The following is a 19962-nucleotide window of genomic DNA, read 5'->3' as shown; positions in this document are numbered from 1 at the left end:
GACCGCAGCAAACACCGTCGTACTCCACTGATATTTCTGGCTTGACAAACAGGCGTTGGAACATGTCGGTGGTGCTCACTGGGCTTGGCTTTGGGGGACTGGCAAGTGCTTTCTGCCAGCCTGCTTTCTCCCCCGCTATGAATCATGTGATGGCAGCAGCAGCCGGGCCACGCCAGGTCAGGCCCGCCGCAGCGCTGCGTGGTTGCCTGCCTGCACAGCGCGACCGATCGCGATGCCTCTGCTGCCCAAGCGGGTCAGAGCCGGCCATCCTCCTGCCCCACACCACAACAAACGAGTCCAGAATGAAGCTTTCAGCAAATCTTCCGGGACAGGTGCAGAGGGGAGCAAAGGTCCTTCTGTGAGAGATGGAGACGAGTCAGCCTTTTGCTTCCTTATAGCATCATTTTCCCTCTTTCATTAATGAAGGCTATCAAATGGCTATTTTTACCTTTCACCTTTCACCTGAGGATCAAGGCAATAGAGCCTAAACGAGATCACCAGAAGCTGAGTGGGTTCAGCAAGAAAAGAGCAATTCAAGTGCCCTATTTCTTGCCCATATTTTTTAATCACATGCTGTAGGCTCCCGTTGGACATTAGATACTGGGCTTCACAAAGTTCTGGGCTGATCTTACGTGCGCTTAGTGCCTGCAACATTAAAAGACAGACCAACCCAGGTTATGCCATGAATCCTGCAGATAGAATAACTCAGCATTTCTCAGATGAGAAATGAAAAGCTCGTTGTCTTGTTTTAACACTAGCTGGCAGTGACAGCCGGCAGATAAACCGACGCTGGCGGATGCCAAGATAGTAGCTGTGATGAAGAAACAGGAACAAGAGAAACACATGGGACCCACTAGCCCAAACCAAAGAAAGACAGATCAGCAAACTACTATCAGGAAAGACGCTGGTATCTTCCTCGTAACTGTATTTGTCCATGTTTTGTTATTCCAGCAGTTGGTGGGTGGAATAAGAAACAGCAGGCACAGCTTCTTGGGCTGCAACAGGCTTTAGTGTGGCCACGTCCCAGTCCATCTGCTCAAACTATACTGTGATGCAGAAAAGCACAGGGTTTATGGGGCCAGAGAGGATTAGCAAGAGGGTGTCCGGCTCTAGAGCACAGACACAACACTCCTGGGAAAGAGAGTGCTTCTCACCGCTCCAAGGTTGGCCTAGAAATTGAAACAGCTTCCCCTCTTCGGCAAAATTAGAGTTTAGGCTTCAACACGTGCTATAGGAACTGAAAACATGTTTCAAAGCATTTTTGCCTTTATATTCACATTTCTGTGAGTCTGCAGTGCAGCAAAGACCTCAGTTCTAGATTTGGAGGGGGTGTCTTCAGCTGCCGTTGTTCCCACGAAAGGTTGTGACCAGCCAGTGTGGTGCACTTCCGAAACCTTCCTTACCAAAACGTTGCTAGGGAATGTGTTTCTTCAAAAATATGCTTTTATGCTACTGGAACCTCCATGTGAGCTATTAAATTACAAGGGCAAAAAGCGTCTTTGTTGGTACAGCTTATTTGGGAATTATTCGCTACAGCCACGGGATACAACAATTTCCTCTCTTGGTACAGAAACAAATGCACTTGCCTGGTGCTGGAACAGACCGCAGCTGACCCCAACATCTCTGCCCTCCGCCTGGAGAACAGGAGCATCATCTGCCACTTGAGTGAAGCGTGGAGATCTGAACTCAGCAGGCAAGGGGAAAATATTGATAACTCAGAAAACCTCCCGCGGTCTGCAGTTCCTCAGCTCTGGGCATCTCCAGACTTGAGATAAGACAAATGCTTTTCCTCCCGGTGGGTTAAGCCCCAGGCTTCACTGGAGTGGGTGGTATTTCTGGAGATTTTACGATCCAAAAGCAGCGTCCCGCCTCGTGAGAGTCATTCAGAGGCTGGGAGCATGGCCCATGAGTTTGGGAGCAATGCTGATTCACAGACATGTGAATCTCTGGAACTGGCTGTGAGCAGAGTCTCCAGCTCCACCTGCTCTACACCACTGCAGCTATCTTTTCAGGACAGATTCTCAAAAAGCCCCAGAAGAAACTCTTTCCTCTGTGCAAGACGCCAGAGACATGCTGTCCCCTGGCTTCCTCTTGCCAACACAACTCAAACATTAGCCCAGCAGCCGGCACCTGTGGCAAAATGGGAGATAAAAGGGAAGAACACAGTCCAGATGGCTCGCCATGACCCAAAAGTGATGCGTAAGGACAGGAAAGATGGCAATGGATCCTTCTGGATTTTGGGCACTCCAGTTCCCCATGGCTACAGCATCCCATTGCTGACAGAGCACACTCTGCATGCACAGGGACTTCCAGACCTGTAGCACCACGGAAATGCAAGCAGCACTGGAGAGGAGCACGACAGCAAACAGCTGACCTACTCTTTCACTGGTAGGCAAAGGTGGCTGTTCCCCAAAAACCTCTGGGATCCTCCTCTCCATTCACCAACAAGCAGGTCTCAGAGTTTGAGGTGCTGGATGAAAGAAAAGCAGGTACAGCTGAAGAGTTTGCTTCTCCTGTCCCCCACACAGCCTGCAACCATCTCTGTCCTTCCTTGTCCCACGGCCCTCTCCATCTCTCCACTGCAGAATCCCATTTTCTCTCTTTTTCTTCTAGCCCCTATCCACACTGGCTTCCCCATCTCTGCAATCCCGTGTTTCCAAACACACAGCAGCAAACTCTCATCACCGCGCTCACAAAACGTGGAGATCTCCACCTCTCATGCAGGCCAAAACCTCTTCTGCCTCAACTAGATCCATCCTTTCCCTCTTGCCTTATAGTTAGAAAATAAGCTCTGCCAGGCTCGACACACCTTTTCGTCCTCTTTATTCATTACCCAATACAAAATGCTCTGCTGTGTGACTAAGAACATCTCTATTGGAAAAGGACTTACGGTAAGTCAGCAAGTCACTCTGTTTTCGATACCAAACAGGGCTGTTCAGGAATATATTTTTTTCTCCCAAGCATTCACTACAAATATAAAATCTGAGACAAAACAAATCCATTTAAAAAAAAATCCCTATTCCCTCCCTATTTATACAGAAGGTTTTCCTTCAGAAGTCCAGTGGGATCCCTTTGGAGGCAACTGCCTCCTATTACGTGTCTGCACACCACCAGTGCAATAGGCCCTTGATCCTAATTGGCACCCTTGGGTGCCATCGTTATGGAAATGAGCTGCAATCCTTCCTCACTTCCTGATCCCAACAGTTATTGCAGGCTCTGTTGCGCCATTAAGCATTGCCCACTTTATTCTGAAATGGCTGCACTTTGAAGGATGATTCCCTCAACACACTTTCCCTGGACAACCTTGCAGAGCTGCCTCGGGCTTAACGTTTGCAAAGCGCCCTGGGATCTGGAAATAAATGGGAGATTGGCTCAGAGACCAGCTCCGAGAGGCAATTGCCTCTGAAAGCAGGCACAGAAAGCGAGGAGTTGCATCTGGCTCCAGAGGCACCAGATCACTTCCTTTGCTGCCGAGATCATCGAGGCTGCACCCGTACCATGGGACTTCCCAGGTACCCCGTTCAGGGCTGTGCTTCTGCCAGGCCCTGACTCCTCGCGGAATCAAAGCCAGCGCAGGGACTATATTCCTTCCCAGTTACATACTGATTTCCATGCAGACAGAGCCCTGGCACTCGGGCTTACGGGAAGCCGTGGTGTACGACAGTAGGTCTTTTACCTGGACAGTGAGAGAGACGGGACCAACATGAACTTGTGAGCGTGACCTGCTAGAGAGACAGCAGAGAAGCAATTAAAAACCCGACTGTCCATAGTGCCTAAAGCTGCCTGTTGAAGCGGCTCCTTCCTCAGCAGGGAGAGCTGGGCATCGCTACAGGAATACTTAAGACACAGGTACGTCCATCCATGACCTACCTGTCAAATACAAAGTCTAAGGAAAATTCCTAGGTAGCATGAGGGACAGAGTCCAGTTCCTCCTGCACCTTCTTACGGAATTCTCCTGAGCTAAAATAATTCAGATTTCATCTGTTTTAAGTCTGTGACTCACAGAGCCACGTGTACTGTCCATGCAGAGCACAACAGGGTGCAAATTCAAATACCACCTGCCTTCGAAACAGTTCACAGCAACGCCTGTGGGTCACAAACACCTCAGCGCACAGACACTTCAACAAAGAATATATATGCTGAATCCTTTCTGTAGCTTAGCCTGTAGTTAGGCATAAATACAATTTATTTTTCCTGTTCTACATACTTTGTTTTTCTTTGGACTCAGTAGAGTCACTGCACGTTGGTATTTCCGCACACGCGGCTCTGAATGGATGTTTCAAATGGTACCCAGCTCCGGGACCTGTGTTCTTCCAGCAAGCGTTAAGAACAATAGTTGGAGAATGTTTGGGTTTTGTTGATTTTTCTCCAAAAATAAACATTTTTTGAGGAAAAAAAAATAGACTGGTAAATCTGTGCCGATTTCCCCATACGTTTTACCTTAGAACAAAATGAAGATGTAAGCGCTTTACTTGCCGAAGCACAGGGCTCTGTGAGAAACCCCTTAGCTGGGAACAGTCAGGGAAACCGGAGGAACCTCTAAGAGCTGTCCCAGTGAGCTCCGGTCCCAGCGATGCTTGACACAGGGTTAGCAACACCTGCGGCCGTGAGAAACAAACCCCCAACCCGGTGAGCAAACTCACCTAACTGCAAAAGGCCCCTCATGGGCTGAATCAAACCAGCTACTGAATTCCTGAAGAAACAGCTTCACAAAAGCCCGCCTGTGTCACAAGGTTTGATGGGATAGAACAGAACCAAAGTGATTCTGTTTCCCAGGATAAACACCTATGGGAGTTTTCATCTTCTGATCCTTAAAACCCGCAGCGTCCTGTGGACAGCTTACAAGAACAAGCCCTTACTGAAAGTAAGCCTGGAAAGGCTACAGCCAGGATGGTTAGTCCCCAAGCAGTGACGGTGGATCCAAAGGAGATGAGTCTGAAGACTGGAAAAAGCTGGGGGTAAAAAAGAAAATCCCACAGGTTCGCTCTCTGGTGACGAGCCCTGAGCCATACAGTGAGTGCCCGGGGGGCCGGTGCACAGCACCACTGTTACAGGAGGGGTTAACGCCTGACTGTCTCAGCTCGAGGGAAGGAAAACCAAGTCCCCAGGTGCCACCAGAGTCTATGTAATAAGGAGGATAAAAGGAGAGGCCCAACACGGTACTCGGTGCCGCACGCAGCCCGAAGGGAACACCTGCCTCTTTGCTGGGAGGCGCTGACGTGGTCGGCGTCAGCAAGCGGAGCCAGTGGCGTCGCCCGTCTCGGCCCCCAGAGCGGGTTCGCGTCCTGTACAAAGGCATCCTTTAGAGGTCTTGAACCATGGCCCGCTGCGGGCACGTAGGGAGGGGACATTCGCCTCCCCTCTCCGTGATCTGCTCTTTCAACGTAGCGGTGGAGTGTTAAGAGGAGTGGGAAATGAATGGGTTATGGCTTACCCGCTTCTTGGGTGTCATTAAGGAACAAGCAAAAGATGGAGGATTTTTCATTCGTTGATTGCTTCCAGCATAGAAAAAAGTTGTTCTGGTTTGATGCGAGAACACAGCTTTCAGCAAACAGAAGAATACAAACAAGATCATGACGGATCGGCCAAAGGACTTAGTTACATGTTACGTTGCTATATATGTTTTAAGAAAAACTGAATAAAAATTGAGAGAAAAAAACCCACATTGTTTCCGAACATAAAATAAAAATGCCTCATTGCAAAAGGCTTAAGGTAGCCTTTTGTTTCAGGTTTTACCTTTTCTTTTCTTGGGAACAAAAACTTAGTGAAACCTGCACGTGTTTTTGAAAGGGTTCAGCGTTGCTAATTCTGCAAAAAATAAAGAAATTGTGCAAGTCTAAGCCCAGAGCCGTGTCAGGTTCAGCACTGCCAGTCCAAGTTCACACGGCAAAGCAGCTGCCAGCTACAGCCTCCCCAAAGTACTCCCACAGTGTCTCCTCTACCACGATCCTTGCAAAAAAAAACTAACCCAAAAGCCCCTGAGAAGAAAAATTAACCAAATGCTCTACCAAAAGCCCAAGCTTTGAATTCAGCATATATCTTCGTGCGATCCTTAGGACACACCTGCCTCAGTGTGGCTGGCTTCCGCTCTGCTCCCCCCATGGATGTGTCTCCCTGCCACCCTCTGCTCTTGGGCAGGAGGTGAAGCTTTACCCTCGCTCCCGGAGCGTTGCTCTCCCCACAGCTGCCTCCCACCGAAGACACTAACTCGGAAGATCCTCATCACGTGAATGAAAGCAATTACAAGCTATTTAATAAGGAAAGGGGAACTGAAACCTTGTTTAGATTTCAATCTTCAGGGCGCGTCCGTCTGCAGGCAGGCAGCCAGCTCAGCAATCCCCCTGCACGCTGCCGGCTGCCGCAGTGGTCCCTGCCCTGCCTCGGGCATTTCAATGCGCTTTGAGTTTTCAAAGCGGCTTCGAGGTATGCCGCTGCTGCTAATGGCAGAGAAAGCTTCTGCCTCTCAGCAGCGCTTCAGGGGGCAGCTCCTGGTGAGAACCCTCACCCTGCCAGGCTCTGCTATGTGGAACAAGCTGAAGAGCTCAGTTTGGCTGTCTGGGGTTGGGAGATATACCCACACAACCACAGCAGCGGGCACCGGCATCAGTGGTACCAGTGGAGGAGCCGAGAGACAGCCCAGGCACCACAAACTCCTCTCTCAGCCTCAGCAGGGAGCGATTCCTATGGATCACAGCCCGTGGGCCGAACAAGGGAGCAACTACAGCTGTGCTCCTGTCTGTCCCCACGGCCACCGCCCTCCCCAAGGCCACGGAGGCTGCAGCGGGAGGGAGAGGCCGATACATCCTTGCCCACTCCTGCAGTCGGCTGCGAAGGAGCTGATGTACAGCCAGACCAGCACTCTTTGCTAATAAATTCCCCAAGTGCCTGAAATCAACAGCCCATCACTTAATTGGGAATGATTCTGCTTTCCATGTAAGTCATTTAAAAAGATGTAATTATACCCTAGGAGATGAAACATTGTTCTCTAAAAGCTGACTGCAGCTCCTATTACCTGCAAACGCACGGAAGAAAAACCTGCCAGCCACCCTTCTTTTTGATGGCTCAACTGCAACTTTAAAATGTTAATAATTTTTTAGCCTGCTGCTGTCAGGAGTTTGTAGGGCGCTTGCAGTAATAGCCCCTTTGCGCCTAATAGCCACCTTGCCCTCCGTTCATCTTGGTGATGAGCTGGATCCGACGTTGGACCTAGTTCTGAGGACTAAATGAATGCCCTGGGAAAGGAAGCAGAGCTGCTTTGATCCTGTAAACACAGCTTTCCTGGGGAGCGCCACAGGGTGCCTTTAGACTCCCGAACTGTCCGCACAGCCCAGGCCCGCCGCCAAGTTCACGTTACAGCGCTCCCGTTCCCAGTGCCTCGCTCCCCGATCTCAGACGGGGTCTCCCTTTGATGTCTGGGGCACCAGGCTCACTTCACCGTGCTGGTCCCTGGGAGAGCTGCAAGGGGAGATGCTCTGCGCCGGGAAACGCTGCATCGGCCAGACCCTTTCTGGACAGGTACCCCACAGCTGACCCATGCACTGCTGCCTTTCCTAGTCCACGCAACAGGGAGTTGAACTCTCGGTGCCTCAACAGAAAGGTCATTAATAGAAGACAAACTGCATCCTAAACCAGTGTTATTTCCTTCAGCCCAAAGCCCATGTCCTGCCTACAGTGATCCAGGACCTGCAGCCAGCAGCTCTGGGCTCTGCTGCCTGCTAGCAGAGACCACCTGTGCTGCCACGCTGCCTTCCCAGCAGCTCTCACGTGCTCCTCCTGTTCCTGGGTAGAAGCACAAAACTCATTTCGCCAGCTAGGAATTTGCGTGCTTAATGGAGGACTTGGCCAGTGACCCAAACGCTGGCCCTCAGCTGCAAACAGGACTGAGGTCGGTCATGAGGAAGGATATCCTGGTTTAATGATAATTGATGCCTATTCTGACCTTCACAGTCCTCAAATTAAAATGCACTTGAAGCTTGCAAAAGGTCTGAACCTTCTTCATTTGAACCTCTTAAACACTATGGCAAATTTTGTCATCTAGACCTAAATCAGGGCCCAAGTCCCTCCTCTCCAGCCCAGATGACGAAAGGTGGGACCTTGGTTTAACACTCCGCAGATCAAGCCCAACTTTTACAAACCCACAGGAAGGAAAGCCAGGGAGAGGAAGCTTCTCCACGCAGGTTACACGCAGCCACGAGACACCCTGCCCCAGAAAGGCAGCGCTCAGGTTGCAGGACTGCTAATCCAGACCCAAGCACTGTCAGACTGCCCTCCAGTGATCTGGGTTAGGCGTGGGCACATCCTTGCATTTCTCTCGCGTTAGCCGGAGCACACAATGCAAACTTTGTGCCAATGCTATGCTTTTATGTCAGCTGTTACCTGATCTGCTGTGAAGCGAGAGCAGCGCCGGTAGACTGTACCTCACCTAGCATAAACCCTGCCAGAACAAAGTTAACCCTTTAAATTAATTTCAGCAAGTTCAAACCATTAAAGGAAGTTTGTGCTGGATTAGCACTTTGCACCCAGTGGCTGTGACGTTTTTGAGCCAGCATCCTTAAAACTGGATTTATTGCACCTTTGAACTCTGACTTGAATGACATCCCGTGCCTGGGAAGGATGGACACTTCCATCCCCCTGTCTGCACTTGGGGAAACGAGTGGCAACAGGAATTATACTTCAGGCTTCACACTGTGAACTCACAACCCGCAGTTTAGGACCTCATCCCACCTCATGCACGCAGGTGGCTGAACATGTTTGAAGCGGGAGGTTGGCAGCTGGTCTCAAAGCCCAGACCCACAGCCTGAGGCGTACCCCAGGACTTGGGCTGAGCCTCAGTGGCAAATAACACATAGTGTCCCGATATTGGCTCAGTATTAGGAGCAACTGAATGGCTGTGGGCTTTCTAATGGGGATAAACTCAGGCATAACCGCTTCTGAACAGCAGAAAGGTTTATAATGCTAAACCCCAGCTGAATGGTCACCCACCCAGGCAGGGTGATGAGTCCTCACATTTGGCAGTCTCAGGTTAGTGGTTGGACTCGATGATCTTAAGGGTCTTTTCCAACCTTAACAATTCTATGATTCTATGATTTTAGCCAATGCTTAGCTTCTCCGAAGGACCAGCTTTTTACTCTTGCCTTCCCCCTTTTCCAAGCAGTGACTATATTTAACACTGACACTGTTACACACACTTCATGATGTTTAAGAAGCACTAGGAGATTTCTAAAGTCCAGCAAATGATAAGGAATGCCATAGCTGAAGCAGTCCAGGCAACCTTAAATCAACCTTTCTAGGCTCATACGATACAATAGCGTGTCGCTACCTTGTTCAGCACACGCAGAGATGCTCTAAGGAGAAGCCAGGCTAAAAGAGGAGGCTCTTTTCCGCAGGAACAACTGCTAGAGGTGTTTGAAGAATCAGGTGGCAGCTGGAGAGGATGGATGGTTACTCCGCTGCAGGTGACATTTTGCACCTGTGCCACAGTCCTTCCATGATGCTACTCAAAGAATTTAAGTTGCATTACGGTCATCAAACCGCATGCCCACCTTTTTCAGCGTGGCCAGCGCGACCCTGAATACGAACCCCAGAAGCGTCACGCGCTGCGGCCGCAGCGGAGCCTGGCTGGCTGCGCAGCATCGCTGTGAAGAGCCTCAGCCCGGCACCACGGTTCCTCAGGATCTTGGTCACCGTCACCTGGGGACAGCAAACGCCTCTTCTTCCCCGAGCATGGGGAAAAGCGAGACGAAGACTTGCCATTGCCATGGGGAAGCCTGCACAGGACTAATGAACACGAGCAACGCAGACACATTTCAGCCACGGCCGAGACAGCAGCTGTAAAGCTGCAAAGGCACGATTATAATTTCTTTTAATTCACTTGCAACAACACACCCCACAAGAAAAAAAAGAATTCAGTCCGACCAGATGAAGTTGGCAAAGACGCGAGCTACTGAAGTCAGGAAAGTGTGGCAAAAACCTAATTAGAGCAGCACGCAAACCCGCCTATCCCAAGAGATCATCTCGGGGCCCTGTTGTGCGAGGAGCTGTACAAGCCTACACAGCATGGCCACCCCCAAAACTCGCTGCTGCTACTGCCAAAAATTACTAGATCATTTTTCACTATACTGGGTATTCAGTTTCATTACTCTAATTACAAGGCATTAATTCCTAATTGCTCAACTAATTTCTGTGTTTGAAAAGGAAGAAGGATGTAAAGGATGTTTACCGCACCCACACGCCATTGACCTTAAGCCTTGATGTCTAAAGATGAAAGCAAGAAAGAAGGAAAAGTTCGTTTTGCTTTCAAAGGCAGAGTTTTGCATTTGTATCACAGACCCACAAACAGAGCAGGACAGAAGATCTCACTGAAGCTTCGTGACATCGCAGAGACGGTATAAATTTTGGCCGAGAAGAAGCAATGTTTTTGTAAAAGAAAACTCAAATCTGTTATTTGTGGAACCTGGGACTTCCAATTGAAACATGATAAATTTGAGGGAACAAATTTAATGCTTTTTCGTTGGCTGGACAAAAAAAATAAACTAGCCTAAGTACAACGCCCTGATCAATCTGATGAGGGAGGACATCCCTTCTCCCCAGCCTGTGGTGGAGCAACCTGTCCAGCCGAACCCCGCTCGCCCTCCCGTTGGGGTCTGTCCAGGAGCAGCCCAGGGCCGAGCAGAGGGGTGGGGACGGGGAACTGGAGAAGACATTCACCAAGCTTGGAGGTAGGATGAAGCAAGGACCAAGGGAGGTGCTCCTCTCCCCTGTACCAGCTTCACCACTCCCATCCCGGCCTTTCCAGGGTGCTGATTTCATACTAATTCAGGGAGAAACAGAACAAGGCAGAGTAGGAGAGAAAAATCTCTGTCTGCACCCCTCTCCATCCCAAATGGGTCCTGGGGAGGCAGAAAGTAGTGCAGCTTACCCCAACCCTTTCCAGAGGTTGTCAAGGGACACAGGCTCAAATTTTACCCATGTTATCCAGACTCTGCTCACTCCTGCCCACACACCCTTTTCCTCAGTTAGCTCACTGCCATGCCCCCTGTTCTGCCCAGTAAATTAAAACAAATATTTTAGAAAGGTGTGGGGCAATAGGCAAGGAGGGAACTTGGTGATCAGACAGGGGCAAGCAACAAAGATCCAAACCTCCCCTCTTCTGCCTCTTTTGTGTACTTGTACTAGCACCATCCCTGTAGTACCATCTTAGACCCACACTTTGGTCCAACGCACTACAGAAAAGAGCTTCATTTCCCCGTGCAGGAGAAGGATTTAAGGTATCTCAGCCTCGCCAGATCCCTGCATCAGCAGGTTCGGAAAGGACAGCCCTCCTCTTCCTCCTCCTCCCCAGGCAGAGAGAACAGGTGAAGCATGGGGAGAAGCAGCACCCCAGCTGCCCTCTGCAAGGCTCAGAGGAGCAGCCTCGCTGCCCAGCCCTACCTGCGGAGGCTCCTCAGCTGCAGCTCCCCCCAGAAGACCGATGCGGAGCAGTCTGCAACCAATCTCCCGGTGCTTTTGCCCCCCAAGGGCTCGCAGCAGGTACCTCCGATCCTCCCTGGCAGCAAAGGCGGCTGTGGGCGAAGCTGAGAGCTTACCTGCCGGGCGGACCGAGAGGGCTGGCTCCTGGAAGCCAAGCCTTGTTTTGAGGAGGAGACTTGGGTGTGTTTTGCCCTTCAGGGGAATCAAACAGGTTTCTCCATTCAGACGGCATGGCCTCCCCTCCCTGTAAGCTCTCCTCTACATTCCTCGCATTCTCCAGCAAATGCCCCAGCCCCGTGCTGCAGTGGGACAGCAGAGAGCAGCCCCCCAGCTCTCACCCCACTGAGTTTCTTCGCAGGCCAAGCTTTGCCAGGCAGGCTTGCCCCACAGGAAGGGGGAGCAGGCACATCTACAGCTGCTCGGGTGCCAGCAAGCACTTGAGTCTCAGAGCCACTCAGAATCACTCAGAGCAGTGGTACCCAGGTAGCATCAGAGGCTGGCACTGTAATTAGCACTCAACAGTGATTGCCTAGTTCTCATTAAATGAGGTACACAGGTGTGATTATCACTATCCACTGCAGAGGAAATTGCCAGGTATTCTGACCTTCCTCAGTTCATTTCCCCTTCTAATTGCTGTGGTCACCACAAGATCCCTGAGGCCCAGCTTTGGCGAGCCTCTGAATGGAGACAGCAGGACCCTTGGACACGTTTTTTGCCAATTCCTAAAGACCAGTGGTTGGGGACATGAGTTTAGAGCACTTCTCAGAAGTCAGGGCTTCAGCCCAGCACTGCACAGGCTGGTAAGAAGGTGATGAAGCCCCAGCCAAGCATCTGTCAGGCCCTCTTCCCACCTCTGTACCCACCAGCACACACTTCAGCTGCCCCTACGATCCATTCAGAAGTAATGCCGTAATAGACAAGCTGCTGGAAAGAAGCGCTCCTGCGCCCTCCTCGCAGCTCTGCGACCGATCTGCTGGAGGATGGTGGGCAATCCCGCAGCGGGCTGGGCTGAGATGTGCTATAACAGGGCTAATAACCCATCCCTGGCTCCCAGCAGCACACGAAGATAAAGTCTGAAAAGCCCTGATGTCAACGTTGCTACTCCAGTCCCAGATCTTTCTCTCTGATCTACTCACGCTGCAACACCAGGCTCAGCTGAGCTTTCTTCCCCAGAGGCTGCTGGTGATCCCAGCTGAGATAAGCACAGGAGAGAAGATGTAATATTCACAAAGCTGCACCCTGAGCTCGGAGTGGGCACAGAGGGGTGCCCAACTCGGGAAAATCTAACATGTTTGAAGTGGGCTGTTTAAAATGCAGCCCAGACCCTACCTCAGTAAAGCATCCTCTGCTTCAAGGCTCCAGCTGACAGTGCAGCTTTATTTTCAGTAATCCCTGAGTCATCCCATTGTTTGCTGAAGGTTCGTTCAGGCTCTTTCCTGAAATAATAGTGACTAATAGCCTGGCCAGCCTTTCGGGTACAATAGGTCCTCTGCCAAGCAAGCAGAAGGGACACCCCAGGGTCTAAGGACTATGCTTTTTTCCCCCAGTGTGAACACACTGTTCCACAATGGATGTTCAAAAGAAAAAGCACCTATTACGAGCACCTTAATATTAAACACCACAAGAAATGGATAAGGAGATCCTAAGACAATACACAGAGAAGCTGACAGATGCAGGCAACTATTTTGTTGAACTGGCACATACGCAGGCTAAAACATTAATTGCCTATCAGCATTGCTCTCTTCCTCAGAAGAGAGGAACACAGCAAAGACCTGCTAATTAACTAAGAGGAGATAGGTGCAGTATTAAGCAACATTTTGTTATTAGCTTGAAAATACAGGCCCAAACATATGTACAGAACTTCCAAAGACAGGTCTTAAAGTCAGGGGTGTGGTGGCAAGGTAGAAAGGCAGAGAATGTATTTCCGAGCTGGCAGCTCCATCACAACAGCCTGGGCGCGCATGCTGTCAGCGAAAGACACGCTGCACAGCACGTAGCCTAGCGAGATACAGAGAAATGCCACGCAAGTCGCTTCTCCGCAACGTGAACTACCGCTCAAGCCCTGTCAGACTCAACTCTCTAAAGCCTCCTCAGTCTTCAGCCTCCATGTCCAAGCTCCTGATGCCACCCAAAGCCTCACTGATTCAGCACTGACCTTGCAGAGCCTTCCTCCATTTCGGAACTCAGCTCCCTTGCTAATCCAGCCTGAAATCCATACCAGTCCCACACAGGGCTCTCCACGCTGTCCTAATCCTGTGGCAAGGCTCCTCAGAGAAGGGACAGAAAGAAGACACTTTATTTAACTTAATTTAGCCAGGGTTTTCTGGTGCAAATACTGCCTATGTAATTTCAGCTACTGGCTAACACAGCTGTAAGATGTCAGGCTTCTGCACAGCAGCACTTGCTGAGCGAAGGAGAGGGTTTGCCTGCTCACTCCTGCACATCACCCCGGCCACATGCAGCTTCTTGGGAGTACGGCAAGAGGAGAGCTAAGGCTTTTCTGGGAGAGCCAAGGGAGAACTATGATACTGCTACAACTGCCACACATGGGCAGCCTACATTGGAATAAAAGGGAGTTTATTCTGCTATATGTACTCCCCCTTTGGCTAAGTTCCCATTTAAATGGGGCACAGTTTCATTTCATTTCAGAGCCATGAATCACTCGTGCACTGCAGTGCTGGGGAGGGGCAGCAACACACAGCTTCTCCTTCCCCTCATGTCCATGGTCGCTGCAGTGCTGAGGTACCACGTCCCCTGCACGTGCATTGCTCCACCGGGGCAATGCGGGCACTCCAGCTGGGACCTTGTGCGAGAGGTACCGGCTTATGGTTGCGATTAAACCCGAGACCTATCCAGCAGCTCCCGTTGTCTCTCTCCCATCTGTTCTGAAGCAGCGTAGCCCTTCGCTTCAGGGGAGCGGCTTTCATTTGCAGGAATGTAATTGCAAGGAGAGTCAAGCTCATGCACTTCAGAGACTCAAGGTCTGCACAGGAGGATCACCAAGGGCAACATCATGTCCCTAAAACACCGCACCCTCATCACCATTTACCACACGGCTGCCAAACACCACTTTCTGTGGAAAGAGCAAAGCAGGGAAACTCTTCTAGCCATGCCTGTTGCTAAAGAGGAGCAGAGGAGTGGATGCTCCAAGGACAGCATGAACATCACAGGCCTCTTGGGGAGGGGGTTTCCCAATCAACAGCAAGCGAGCACTTTAAAAAGTCTGGAAAAAGGAAGTCTCAAGAACAGGCATCTTCCAGGACTGGCAGAACACGGAAAGGGACCTGCTGTCTTTCTCACATGGACTGGGACAACACCAGAGGGCCAGATACATTAGATACCACGGGAAGCGTAGTATATACATGTTAGTATACTAATGTAAACCACAGCTATGCCTTTTTTTTTTTCCAGTTAGGCGAGTAGGATGGGAACACATTTTTTTCCCCCTTTTTATCCCCCTGTAGAAAAGGCTTTTCATACTCTTTGTTCAGCTGAGAATAACCACAGGCAAGCACACAGACAGCTTACCTTGAACTGGAGATTTCCAGGGGTGTCATGTCACCACAGTTCACAGCACTCCCATACTGCAAACAAAGCTCAGCAAGTACATCCCTGGTGCTCAGCAGCTCGAACAGTTAGGGACAATCAGTCCCAAACAAGTCTTTGTGGTTTTATCCCAATTAAGCTCTTAGATAAACCACTCTTCCCAAAGTATAGCTGGATGTCACTCACACCAGCAGGCAGGGAAACCCTGATGAGTGTTTTTCTTCCTCATAATTACAGGAGTGTATTCAGTTTCTAATGACATGGCATTTCAAAATCACAGCAGTGGCCAGAGGCAGAAGTTTTTTGCCAGCAAGTGGCAGGCCTGCGTGACATCTGGCAGAGCACCATGCCACAGGGCCGCCGAAACTCGGCACCACCAGGTCGCTCCAGACCAGAGGCTAAAAGTCTGTCCAGTAAGCCCGTAGGGAAAGCCAATCTACTTCACTTTAGGCACTTAACTGAGACAATCAGATGGGCAGCATCATCTCCCTAGCTCCCAAAGAGGCTTAGGGATAAAGATTTATGTGAGAAATCCATTTGATATGCAGTGTGTGTGTGCACGCGCGTGTGGGGGGAGTGAAACTGGGTCTCTTTGCTAATACAGTCAGCAACAGCTACTCTGAAGCTAGGAAAACTGTAACTCGTACCACTGCAAGAAGGAACAGCTTTTCCAAGCTAGCAGCTACAGGTTAAATACTGACAAATTCGTGATGCTTCAGAAAGTCCCCAAACTCAGTCTCACCACCAAGACCAGCCTCACTTGGCACCAGCACAGTCAACCTGCGTCCCTCTGGAGCAAACCCTGCACATGCTGACTACGAAGCACATGTCAACTACGAAGTCCCTTAACTTCATCAGTCCGGAGCAGAATCCAAGAGGGGCATTTTTCCCTCTGTACCAGGTTAAAACCAAGAGTGTCTGGCTTGAAACCGCCCCCACCCTGCTGCAGATGTGGACTCCCTCCAGGGCCAGGAGCCAAAGGTGCAGTTAAGGCTGCCATCCAGGTGTGCCAGAGAAGCCAGCCCAGCCCAAAGCAGGAGGAATGTCCTGTTGCTCTGTTTCAACAACACAACCATCTCCAGGGACACACACATGCTCCTGCGGCCAGGGAGGAGGGAGGACCAGGTCAGGAGAGGTTTTTTTTCTCCCATCTCCAGTTAGGAAACATTATTTTCCTGCAAAAGCTGTAGGTAAATGTCAGCCTGGAGTTTCTGACTTTACCAGGAAATAGGTTCTCCCTGAATCTTCTTCACAAAAAAAGCACAAGCACCTCTCAAAGATCATAGAATCATAGAATCGTTAAGGTTGGAAAAGACCCTTAAGATCATCGAGTCCAACCGCTAACCTGTCACTGCCAAGTCCACCATGAAACCATATCCTCAAGCACCACCTCCAGGGATGGAGACTCAACCACTTCCCTGGGCAGCCGGTTCCAATGTTTGACAACCCTTTCGGTGAAGAAGTTTTTCCTAATCTCCAACCTAAACTTCCCCTGGCACAGCTTGAGGCCATTTCCTCTCATCCTATTGCTTGTTACTTGGGAGAAGAGTCCGACCCCCGTCTTGCTACAACCTCCTTTCAGGTAGTTGTAGAGAGCGACAAGGTCTCCCCTCAGCCTCCCCTTCTCCAGGCTAAACCCCCCCAGCCGCCCCCCAGCACACTTGTGCTCCAGACCCTGCCCCAGCCCCGCTGCCCTTCTCTGGACACGCTCCAGCCCCTCAAGGCCCTTCTTGTCCCGAGGGGCCCAAACCTGAGCCCAGCATTCGAAGTGGGGCCTCCCCAGTGCCGAGCACAGGGGCCCCATCCCTGCCCGGCTCCTGCTGGCCACACCAGGGCTGACACAACCCCGGGGGCTGGTGGCCTCCTTGGCCACCTGGGCACTGCTGGCTCATGCCCAGCCGGCTGTCAGCCAGCACCCCCAGGGCCTTCTCCGCCGGGCACTTCCCAGCCCCTCTGCCCCGGGCCTGGGGCGCTGCCTGGGGTTGGTGTGACCCAAGGGCAGGACCCGGCCCTGGGCCTTGTTAAACCTCACACAACTGGCCTCGGCCCATGGATCCAGCCTGTGCAGGTCCCTCTGCAGAGCCTCCCTGCCCTCCAGCAGATCGACACTCCCACCCAGCTTGGTGTCACCTGCAACTCCCTGAGGGCGCATTTGATCCCCTCATCCAGATCATCAATGAAGATATTGAACAGAACCGGCCCCAGCGCTGAGCCCTGGGGAGCCCCGCTCGTGACCGGCCACCAGCTGGGTTTGACTCCATTCACCACCACTCTCTGGGCTCAGCTGCCCAGCCAGCTTTTAACCCAGCGCAGAGTGCACTTGTCCAAGCCGTGAGCAGCCAGCTTCTCCAGGAGAATGCTGTGGGAGACAGTGCCAAAGGCCTTACTAAAGTCCAATGTCCACAGCATTCCCCTCATCCACTAAGCGGGTCGCCTTATCACAGAAGGAGACCAGGTTAGTGAGGCAGGACCTCCCTTACATAAACCCGTGCTGGCTAAGCCCAATCCCCTGCTTGTCCTGCATGTGCCCTGTAATGGCATTCAAGACGATCTGCCCCATGACCTTTCCTGGCACCAAGGTCAGGCTGACAGGCCTGTAGTTCCCCAGAGCCTCCTTCCGACCCTCCTTGTAGAGGGGCATCACATTCGGTAGTTTCCAGTCATCTGGGACCTCCCTGGTTGACCAGGAGTGCTGACAAATGATGGACACTGGCTTGGCGAGCTCCTCTGCCAGCTCCCTCAGTATCCTCGGGTGGATCCCATCCAGCCCCATGGACTTGTGAACATCCAGGTGAAGGAGCAGGTCGGTGAGACGTTTCACAGTCAGCACTGTTTGATGCTTGTTTCACTGCTCATTATCTGCTTCACTTATATTCTTAGTGCACTGCAAAGCAGATCATTTGGGATCAGTGAGACATGAGAGTTACATCACACAAGGAAGCTGCAGCCACAGAAACCACTTGCAGGCTGGAGAGGACGCCAAACAGCGTAAGGTTTAAAGGACTCAGCCCATTTAGGTTAAAAAAAAATTAAAAAATAATTAAAAAAAAAAGGAAACAGACGTGACTTGACCATAGTTTAAGAGGATTGTCCAGGAAAAAATGTGGCAAGTATGAAGGGCACTTGCTTCCAGGAAATAAAAACAGAAAAATTGAGGGCTGAGCTGCAAACTAGATACTTTCCAATGAGAGGGGTTTTTTTGTTTGGGCGTGGGCTGGTTTGCTGGTTTTTTGGAAGAGCACCGGGCATTAAACACTGCCAGTGCTCTGAGACATCAGCAGATGAGCTCTCCCTTTCCTGAAGGCCAGAAGCTGCCCCAGAGGGGATCCCTTAGCCAAAGCGCAGCAGATGAGCCACGCAGAGTAAGGCAGGAGAGCTCACAGCTAGCGACGCAGAGGTCAGGCTAGCAGGTTGGGCTGCTGCACCTGCCGTTGTGCCGACACCGTAGTCCCTTCTTGCTAGGGTAAGTCAGCCTGCTCTAAGCTCTCTTCTGCCATGGGCACACTGCTACCACTTCCAGAAACATCCAGTTTAAAACCAGTTTGCGTAACTCTACAGTATGTTCCTTTCCAGAGGTGCAGTGCACACACCTTTAGAAACAGTGATGTCTGTGGGGTAGGAACCGGCTCAGCTCTTGAAATCCAGGCAGCCGATTTTAAGGGAAGGTGGTTGTAGTGAGTAGCACCGCAACTGTTGTCATTCCTACGGCAGCAATGGACTTCTGCCCAGAGGCACGCAGCCTCCCTGGCCAGTCTGGCATGTATCTGAACAATTACTACTATATATTCTTAAAAATTTTTGAGTATTTTCTAGCCATGAAAAATTAGTCAACTCCGCTCCAGAGTGCTGAACTCCACTAGAACATCTCCCGTTTTTTCTCCTGTGTAACTATCTGCCCCCCAACCTCGCACTGAAGGAGGACGGAAGGTGACTAACCATCAATCCTTTGGGCCTCTGCCCAAAGGTGACAGAAAACCAAAGCCTCAGTAGAGACTGAGCAGAGCTGTGATGAGTAGGAGGGTGTAAAACCACTACACCCATTTGTAACAAGGGTATCAAACTGGTTTTTCGTGAGGTGTCATTACAAAGTGCTGCCAAAATGCCAGACCTCACCTTACTAATAGCAGGTAAGAGAACACAATTGTATATCCTTTACTACTTAGTGCTAGAATACAATAATCTCACCCATGGTCATGAAGACACACCTGCGCAGGAGGTCAGGAGCTCTCACTGCTGAGAGAAAATGATCTTGTCAGCAAACGCGGGGCAGAAGGGAGGCCGCGGCTAAGTGCCAGCCTGGTGGCATCGCTAAGACAGTAAAACAACACGCGCAACCTGGTAACAGAAGCACCTCAAACATGCTCTGTTGCAAGTAGGGAGATGCCTATGTATTTCTCATCACCAGCTCAGCAAGCTTCCTCCGGGCTCCGAGGCAAACAAGTTGCTTTCCTTCTCCCATAACAAGGACCCAGTTGCACCATCACTTACATCTGTGGACCCAACACTTTCCAAAGGCGCAATTGCACAAGCACTAGCGAAACCTGGTAAACAGTCCTCTCAAGGAGCAGAGCCCAGCCCACTCACGCCACGTTTGGTTCCGCAGCGCTAAAAGGCGTGGAAGCTCCTACTAGTGCTGGGAGATGACTAGACTCAGTGGGTTTGGATAACATAGGCAAGGACCTACCACGTCACAGTTTCACAAAACGCAGCATCCGAGCACCGTGCTGCATCGTAGGTCCCGGTATTTATAAGTCGCTGATGGTTCTGAGCTTCCACAGTGGTAACCACGTGCTTGCACGATACAAACGTTATCCTCCACCTGAAACCTCCCACACATCCAGCTCCGGCTTAAGTTTGACTCCGTGCCTTTTTGCTCACTGGACATGCAAGATAATTTCTGACCTGCTTTTTCATCAGTTGCTCCTCTTACCTGTTTCAGGTGTGTCT

General features: G+C 50.8%; 1 protein-coding gene across 11 annotated transcripts in view; it reads right to left on the bottom strand.

Annotated features, from left to right (window-relative positions):
- Window positions 1–11601, bottom strand: part of ZNF185 (zinc finger protein 185 with LIM domain) — a 47900-nt gene extending 36299 nt beyond the window's left edge. For all 11 annotated transcript variants that reach the window (XM_075106329.1, XM_075106331.1, XM_075106323.1 and 8 more), the window contains exon 1: window positions 11431–11601. The gene's annotated coding sequence lies outside the window, so the exon portion shown is untranslated. The remainder of the gene's footprint in view (window positions 1–11430) is intronic.
- Between the last annotated feature and the right edge of the window lie 8361 nt (window positions 11602–19962).

The sequence above is a fragment of the Phalacrocorax aristotelis genome, chromosome 11 (assembly GCF_949628215.1).
Source record: "Phalacrocorax aristotelis chromosome 11, bGulAri2.1, whole genome shotgun sequence".
NCBI classification, from domain to species: domain Eukaryota; kingdom Metazoa; phylum Chordata; class Aves; order Suliformes; family Phalacrocoracidae; genus Phalacrocorax; species Phalacrocorax aristotelis.
This window is presented reverse-complemented; position numbering and strand designations above follow the sequence as displayed.